General features: G+C 45.8%; 1 pseudogene across 1 annotated transcript in view; it reads left to right on the forward strand.

Annotated features, from left to right (window-relative positions):
* The window catches only part of LOC308687931 (complement C3-like), a 70,570-nt pseudogene extending 64,003 nt beyond the window's left edge, over positions 1 to 6,567 (forward strand). The window contains exon 32 of the transcript in view: positions 6,426 to 6,567. The product of the transcript in view is annotated as a complement C3-like (transcript). The remainder of the gene's footprint in view (positions 1 to 6,425) is intronic.
* The last annotated feature ends 2,479 nt before the right edge of the window (positions 6,568 to 9,046 follow it).

The following is a 9,046-nucleotide window of genomic DNA, read 5'->3' on the forward strand; positions in this document are numbered from 1 at the left end:
CAGAGCACGCCCCAGTGGGATGCTGGTCCTCCCCTGGCCTCCTCTGGCAGGACGCGGCTAATGACCGTGCCCCCGCACCGGGCCACTATGCCACCCACGCCTGGGCCGGTCATTCCGCCTCGCTGCACCACCGAGGGTACGTCTGTGGTCCATATGACCCTGCTGGTACAGTTCCTGGAAGCCTGGTTAGAGCTTCCCAGGCTGTCCCGCTGGGTCGCGAGGACCATCAGGCTCGGCTACGCGATTCAGTTTGCACGGTCTCCTCCCCGCTTCAGGGGAGTCCGCTTCACTATGGTCGGTGACAATGCCCCGGTTATGAGAGCGGAGGTCGCTACCTTACTGGCAAAGGGTGCGATCGAGACTGTCCCTCCAGCCGAAATGAGGTCCGGCTTTTACAGCCCCTACTTCATTGTACCGAAGAAATCCGGTGGGTTACGACCAATCCTCGACTTGCGCGTTTTGAACCGCTCCCTTCACAGGATGCCATTCAAGATGCTCACGGCCAAACGCATTTTCGAGTGCATACGGCCACAGGATTGGTTTGCAGCAATCGACCTGAAGGACGCCTACTTCCATGTCTCCATTCTTCCTCGACACAGACCGTTTCTACGGTTTGCTTTCGAGGGGCAGGCATACCAGTACGCGGTTCTCCCTTTCGGGCTAGCTCTGTCTCCTCGCGTCTTCACAAAGGTCGTCAAGGCAGCCCTTGTTCCCCTCCGGGAACATGGGGTTCGCATCCTGAACTATCTCGACGACTGGCTGATTCTTGCTCACTCTCGAGATCAGGTTTGCGAACACAGGGACCTAGTGCTCCGGCACCTAGCTCGTCTGGGCCTTCGGGTCAACTGGGAGAAGAGCAAACTCTGCCCAGTGCAGAGGATCTCTTTTCTCGGTATGGAGATCGACTCGGTCGCCATGTGCGCAGTCACTGCTGACTTGCCTTCGTCAGTTCGAGGGCAAGAGTGTGGTTCAACTGAAACTCTTTCAGAGGCTCCTGGGGCATATGGCATCCGCAGCCGCAGTCACGCCGCTCAGGTTGCTTCATATGAGACCACTTCAGCTTTGGCTTCGTGATCGAGTCCCGAGGTGGGCATGGCACCACGGCACGCTCCGAGTTCCAGTGACTCCAACCTGCCGTCAGACCTTCACCCCGTGGTCGAACCTCAGTTTTCTTCGGGCCGGAGTGCCCTTGGAACGAGTGTCCAGGCATGTTGTTGTGTCAACAGATGCCTCAACCACGGGCTGGGGCGCCATGTGCAATGGACATGCTGCTGCGGGCTTCTGGACAGGACCCCAGCGCCTTTGGCATGTCAATTGCCTCGAGTTGTTGGCTGTATGTCTTGCCCTGCACCGTTTCCATGCGTTGCTCAGGGGTCAACACGTACTAGTCCGATCGGACAATACCGCGACTGTAGCGTACATCAACCGTCAAGGTGGTCTGCGCTCCCGCCGTATGTCACAACTCGCCCGCCACCTCCTCATATGGAGTCAGAAGCATCTGAGGTCGCTTCGTGCCATTTATATCCCGGGAGACCTGAACCAGGCGGCCGACGAGCTGTCTCAGCTTCGGCCTCTCGCTGGAGATTGGCGACTCCATCCCCAGACGGTTCAGCTGATTTGGGATCAGTTTGGGGACGCACAGGTAGACCTGTTTGCGTCCCACGACTCGTCCCACTGCGACCTGTTTTATTCCCTGACCGAGGGCACGCTCGGCACGGATGCACTGGCGCACAGCTGGCCGCGGGGCCTCCGCAAGTATGCGTTTCCCCTAGTGAGCCTCCTTGCGCAAGATCAGGGAGAACGAGGAGCAGGTAATTTTGGTTGCCCCGTATTGGCCCAACCGCACCTGGTTCTCAGAACTAGTACTCCTCGCGACAGCACCTCCCTGGCCAATTCCTCTGAGGAAGGACCTGCTTTCTCAGGGACGGGGCACCTTATGGCACCCTCGTCCCGATCTTTGGAACCTCCACGTGTGGCTCCTGGACGGGATGAGGCAGGTTTGAGTACCCTACCACCAGCGGTGGTGGCTACCATCACTTCCGCTAGAGCATTGTCCACGAGACCTCTTCGTCAACTGGTGTTTTTCTAAAAATCTAGAACCCACGAAATGCCCCATCAGTGTCGTGCTTTCCTTCGTGCAAGAAGGGTTGGAGCGAAGGCTGTCTCCCTCCACCCTGAAAGTGTATGTTGCCGCCATTGCCGCACATCACGACGCAGTTGATGGTAAGTCCTTAGGAAAGCACGACCTGATCATCAGGTTCCTGAGGGGAGCCAGGAGACTGAATCCTCCTCGTCCTCCCCTCGTACCCTCTTGGGACCTCTCAGTGGTTTTAACTGCCCTGCAGAGTGCTCCCTTTGAGCCTCTGCAATCAGTGGAGCTTAAGTTCCTGTCAATGAAGACAGCGCTCCTGGTTGCATTGGCCTCCATCAAGAGGGTAGGGGACCTGCAGACATTTTCGGTTGACGAAGCGTGCCTGGAATTCGGACCGGCTAACTCTCACGTGATCCTGAGACCCCGGCCTGGATATGTGCCCAAGGTTCCCACCACACCCTTTCGAGACCAGGTGGTGAACCTGCAAGCACTGCCTTTGGAGGAGGCAGACCCAGCCTTGGCACTGCTCTGTCCAGTACGCGCACTCCGTGCTTACGTTGACAGGACGCAGTGTTTCAGGACCTCAGACCAGCTCTTTTTCTGTCATGGTGGGAAGCTGAAGGGAAAGGCTCTCTCCAAGCAAAGGTTGTCTCACTGGATAGTGGACGCCATTGCTTTGGCATACCAGCAGCAAGGTCGACCATGCCCCCTTGGTGTGACGGCCCACTCCACCCGGAGTGTGGCATCCTCTTGGGCTCTAGCGCATGGCGCCTCGCTAACAGACATCTGCAGAGCTGCAGGCTGGGCGACACCTAACACATTCGCAAGATTCTATAATCTCCGAGTGGAGCCAGTTTCTTCTCATGTACTCGCTTCAACTAGCCGGTAAGAGACTCTGCTCAGGTGTCTTCGCTTGCTCGCCATTCCTCTCCACGGACGGGATACGTGCGATATTCTCCTCAGGTGAGCCTAATAAGCCCTGAGTCTCCTCCAGCACTGACGACGTCAACGCCAGAGTTATACCACCGGCAGCTTTCGCGCTTGGCTAGGTGCCTCCATGTGCATGGTTCCCCTCCGGGTGACCCCCACATGTGTATTCCACTGTAAGCCTCTTTGAGCATGTCTTTCCCTTGGCAAGCCACCTTGCCACCCCTGGGGTTGAAATATTCCACCTGTGGCTGGACACCCCACTGTTACTCCGTATGCAGCCCTTCAGGGTCATATGTGTATTCTAAGTCCCCCCCTTCAGGTTTGGCATGATTGCATATTTCCACTGGATATGCTTCCCAGTGTACCTTGGTATTCCTGTGTTAAGTAGGACTCCTTCGTCCGTGCTAGTCTCACGACAGGGAGCTCAGACTTACGCAGGGCACTGGAAGACAGTCGAGAGGTGGCGTGATTACACTGGGAACCCCATTCGTCGTCATCCGACGTAACTCGGAGTGACAACGAAAGGGAACGTCTCGGTTACGTATGTAACCCTCGTTCCCTGAGTAGGGAACGGAGACGTTACGTCTGCCTGCCACTTCCGCTGTACCGCTGGAACGCCTGAGTTCAGTCTCGGCTCCTCAGCGAAGACATTTCTGCATGTTGCCAGCGTACTTCCTTATATACTCCCAGGGTGGGGCGGAGTTACGCTATGCAAATTCCGCAGACCCCTGGCATTTCTTTGCCATTGGCTCGTTTTATATACTCGAAGATGATAGGATTTCTAAGCGAAACCCCATTCGTCGTCATCCGACGTAACGTCTCCGTTCCCTACTCAGGGAACGAGGGTTACATACGTAACCGAGACGTTACGTTAGTAACCAAGTGCGTTTTTGGACTAACAAGGAAGTTATCAGTTCTGAAACTTACAGAAAATTCTTATTGTATGATGTCAAAACCTCAAGTAAAATTCGATTTTTCAGTTCATGACCCATTTAAAGGAGGAAATATTCTGATAATAAGGCTGTAATTCTTAGAAAATGAAATATTGGCATAAGTGAACTTTGATATTTTGTAAAAGACAAAAAAAAAGTTATTTTGTTTCTAAAATATTAACCCTCTGGAGTCTGAGCGGTTTTCTGGGCCCTTGAGATGTTCTGACATGCCCTGACATTTGTGCTTTTTTCAGTTGCTTATAAACATATTAATGGCAAAGGTGTAAATTCACTCTATAAAGCACAAACAGGGCTACCATAATATGTGAGCCACGTGTATGTACATGTTTTAATTTTTGAGAGAATAATGTTTATGCGTGGATATTGAAAAAACTAAAAACTAAAATTTCTGAAATAAGGCCACAAAACACATAGTAAATATGTGTCAATAAGACTTTTGACCAATGGATGTCGTCGCCTATAGTTTTTTCTTCAAAATTATGTGAAAATAGTCTTGCTTTATCGTTCAAATAAAACCATACATTGATTTAAATTGATGTAAAACAGGTTTTGCTTGGAAAGCCAATATGCGAGGAGGCGTGAACGAGGAGTGGTTTTCACCTGAATTACCACCCACTCTGCATAATGACTCTGTATAATGATGAGCCATTCACACAGGTGTGAAACTGGCTGAGCCACAATGCTTGGACAAAAGATATTTAGAAGAAGACTTATATTGACCATTTAAGATTTTGCTTACATCTATCTTGTACATATGTTGTGCTATTTTATTAAAAAGGTAATAAAAAACAATAATTACAATTTCAACAATATTTCAAGTGTACTCTTTCTTTGTAAAAAAAGAGAAAGATTATAGGTCTACATTTTATCTATGTATTCATTACTTTGAAAATAGCCAACATTGGAACAGCTAACATCTTAGTTGATGACTTTATTTTTGACAAAAATATTAGGCTATTTTATATATAGAAATTGCTAAACAAAAGCTTATTTGACGAGGCAGTATATTCTACAGTAAAAACTGTACCCAAATCTACTAAACAAAATGTTGTCTTTCATATTTCGCCTGACTGTAAAGTTGTTTTCATGAAATATTAGGGCATATAAATGTTAATTTGCAGTTTACGTTGCTTATACAAATAGCCAACATTTTATTTCAACATATTTCAGTCGATTTTTACTCATCTCAGTATAGCAATACAGTTTGCTAAAACATCATTATTCGTTGACGATAGGCTTATTTACTTTAAATCCAGGAAAGTTGTTAATGAAAAAATTATTAAAATTAAGATACAATTGATACAAAACGAAATTCGTTTTAAAGAAAGGATTTGTACTTTTTGTTTTGAGGTCTCTGTGAAAGTTTGAAAGTCTTTTAGTGTTTTTTTTAGAGCTCGCGTCCATAATGGAGAAAAAACAGAGCGCATGCCGTTCATTCGTCAATAAACAGAAACCCGAGAAGGAAAAACTTACTAGTATTCCTCAGCTCGTATTCCTCGTATTCCTCATTATTCCTCACAGCGCTGCAAGACGGTGTAAGCAAGTAATGTTCTGAATAAACTTGTGTTTTGGTTTTCTCGAGCTGATGGGGGCGTTCACAGGATTGCGCGGATTACCTCAGCCATTTGCGTTTGAATAGCGCGCGCTCTCCGTGGGCGGAGTCACATTACATTTGAATTAGCTCTAATTAGGTCGACTGGAATCGCTCTCTTTTAATACAGATTTCACAAGATGAGAATATTTGTTTTTTATATAAATTACTTCATTTAAAAGAAGATATTTCAAGCTGCATAAAGACATATATCACGTGTATGTGTGAAGTATTCACTGAGTTATGGTTCATTTTCGGACGCGTTTCAGAATGGACTACACGGACAGAGAGAAGGCAGAACTCGCTTCGTGTTTATTTTTCTTTATTTGTCGAAAAGCACAACACTATGTTTTTATTGTGAGTATACACAAAAATAATACACATTTAACAGAATCGATTGATGTATAGAACTCCTATGGAAAATCAAAGTCAACAGAGTATTCATGAGTTTCTTTTACACTGATAAAAAAAAAGCGAGCTGGTATCGCCGGCGATACCGTCGACCTCAGGGGGTTAATATATGAAAAACTTTTGTCTGCCAAAACAAAGTTAGTGACGTAAGCATTATGCAGGAAGCTATTTGTGAAATCATAAAACTGAGAACACCCCATTAGACACCTGACAAAATATCACGTATTTTGACCTGTTATTAAAATGTTTTGTACAAGTGAAACTGAATTTGTGTTAAATGTTTGTCAAAAATGTATAAAAACCAACATGTATACAAAGGATTCTCCTTTTTTATCACTGTCGACATGCGTATAGTTCATTGACCCTTATACTAAAATGATGCATGTGCTTCGTAAATGCATACAGTGTAGTTAAGTTGGTAATTGTCTCTGTTTTGACTTGTTTTTAGTCTGCAGTACATCTTTGGAGAGCGCACCTGGGTTGAATACTGGCCAACAAGAGAGGAAAGCCAAACTCGAGAATACAGGGAACAGTACATCGGCATCTCTTTGCTCCAGAATAGCCTCCTCAGAAGAGGATGTGTTGTATAATTATCCCTGTCAACAACCTCACAGCTCATACTATGGTCACAATGTGAGTCACCCCAGCTAGAAATATTATTGGACGTGGGCTCCAACATCGCTCAGACGTCAAACGTTTGTTGAAAATGAAAATTGGGTTGACGTATAAACATTTGTTTGAAGTCAGGCTCTAACATCATTAAACAACTCCAAAAACACCATTATCAATGTAACGCTTTAATCCAATAGATCAAACTAGACAGCCAAAATGCAAAACCACGTGTACATATAAACACAAACAAATGATCATTCAAAATTGATACCAGAGATTAAACCCTGAAATGTGACTGCCTGGTATATGATAATAAAAACTTTATTATCAAAAAGTAGCCAACATACTTGATCACTGTATCTATTGCTGTTCTCACCATAACAAACAGTTACAGCTGACAGAGAAAAAACTAACATTAAAAAGTCAAGGCCAAAGATCCCAACTAAAGCAAACACCGATCACCATAATGGTGACCACAGTGAGTGCACTGTGAAGTTACACTTTTAGATCATTGTGACCACATCATGAGTATCCTTGGAGCTCAAATTGTTGACTGGGATATAAACAGCATTTGTTGATTACAGGAAATTAAACATAATCTCTTGCATGTTTGAGCTAAAATACTTGTAATTCTGTATTTTAAAAAAGGGGTGACTGAATGAAACGTGAAAATGTTTATTTTAGACTCCTGACTAATTAATCATGGTGTGATATACAGCGCCTTGCAAGAATATTCTAATAACACAAATCCAACATTATAATTTGTTTTGTGTGGTATTTTAAATCTGTATCTAATTTTTATAATCATAAGACAATGGGGTCGGAGCGCAAAAGAGACTCAAAATACTCTGTTGACTTTGATCTTACATACAAGTGTCAAACATCATTCGATCCTGTTAAGTGTCTATTTTTTGTGTATACTCGCAATAAAAACAAAGTGTTGTGCTTTTTGCCAAATAAAGAAAAATAAACATGATGCAAGTTCTGCTTTCTCTCTGTCAGTGAAGTCCATTCTGAAACACGTCCGAAAATGAACTATAACTAAGCGAATACTCAGTCAAACAGGCATACAGGCATGAAGCTTGAATTATATTCTTTTAAATGAAGTAATTTATGTAAAAAAAAAACAAATATTCTCAGTTTATGTAATATGTATGAAAAGAGAGAGATGTCAGTCGTTCTCATCTCAGCTCATTAAGTTTTAATGTGACCCTGCCCACGGAGAGCACAGTTATTCAAACGCAAATGATCTGAGGCATTCATGCAAACCTGTGAACACCCACAATCAGCTGGATAACACACACCACGTGTAATCAGAGTCATGTACTTTACGACACTGTGAGGAATAATACTATCTTAATAATAATCCTGGAAAATTTACCTCAGAAGTGCTGCAAGTTTCATTTCGAGAAGCAACGGATCCAGCTGAGGAATAGGTCAGTTCTATATTTGCTTTGTTCTAATCGCAATAGTGTCTGTACACGCAAAAATACTGTTTAAATATGAATCGCGTTTCTGTGTGTGAATGAATGAACAGCTTTTACCAAACTCTATTGCTATACTGAGATGAGTAAAAATCGACTTGAAAAATCGGATAGCAAACGCTATGGAAAAACTCCTTTTCTCAAGAATATTGAAGCCTTTATTTTAAAACGTAGTGCAGCTGCACAGCGAGCACAGTGCAGGCTGTCTAAGTGCACTGATTGGCTGGGCTGCGGCAACTGCACAAACCTATGGCGAAGCAGAACGGGCATGGCCAAACCGCCAAAGCGTGCCAGAATGGGCATGGCCGCTGACTATATAAGCGACCCATTGTCGCCATAGAATCAGATTTAATCTCCTTCAGTGACGACGCATCTCTCTGCATCTCATTGCTGACTTCTCCAGAAAAGAAGCTTCTCTCATCATTGATCCAGCCCAGCAGCGGAACGCAGAGACCTGCAACAGCAGCTCAGCGACCGGTGGCTCCTGATCAGTTCCTGACTCGACACCATCAACGCTGATCGCCGTTTCCCTGTAGCAATCCAGCAGAGTATCCTTTTTCTAAACAAGCATTCACAAAAAGAGCAAGCGGCATTGATTCAAATGCGGTGTCCGGTCTGTAATTCATGCGGGGCCCTCCTGCATTCATCCAACGGGCACAGTGAGTGTGCTTCCTACCTCGGCTCTGAGCACGCCAAAGCAGCGCTCACTAAGGGCGGCTGTTCTTACTGCGAGAATATGCCGCTCTCCGCTCTCCACTCTGCACTCGCGGCTAGCTCTCTTTACGTTGGAGAGCGACCTCACCCCTTGCACCCTCCCATTTCCAGCCCTCCTCGAGCCACGGAGGAAGAAACGGCGGGGTCAGAGGATTAACGAGCGTCCTGAGGCAAGCAAACTTATGCCGGGTCCGTCCCCGCATGCCTTGCTCCCTCCAGAGAGCGAGTCTTCACCAGTTCTGTTCACGAAGACGGACCA

The sequence above is a fragment of the Scardinius erythrophthalmus genome (genome assembly GCF_964197995.2).
Source record: "Scardinius erythrophthalmus genome assembly, chromosome: 3".
Classification (NCBI taxonomy): domain Eukaryota; kingdom Metazoa; phylum Chordata; class Actinopteri; order Cypriniformes; family Leuciscidae; genus Scardinius; species Scardinius erythrophthalmus.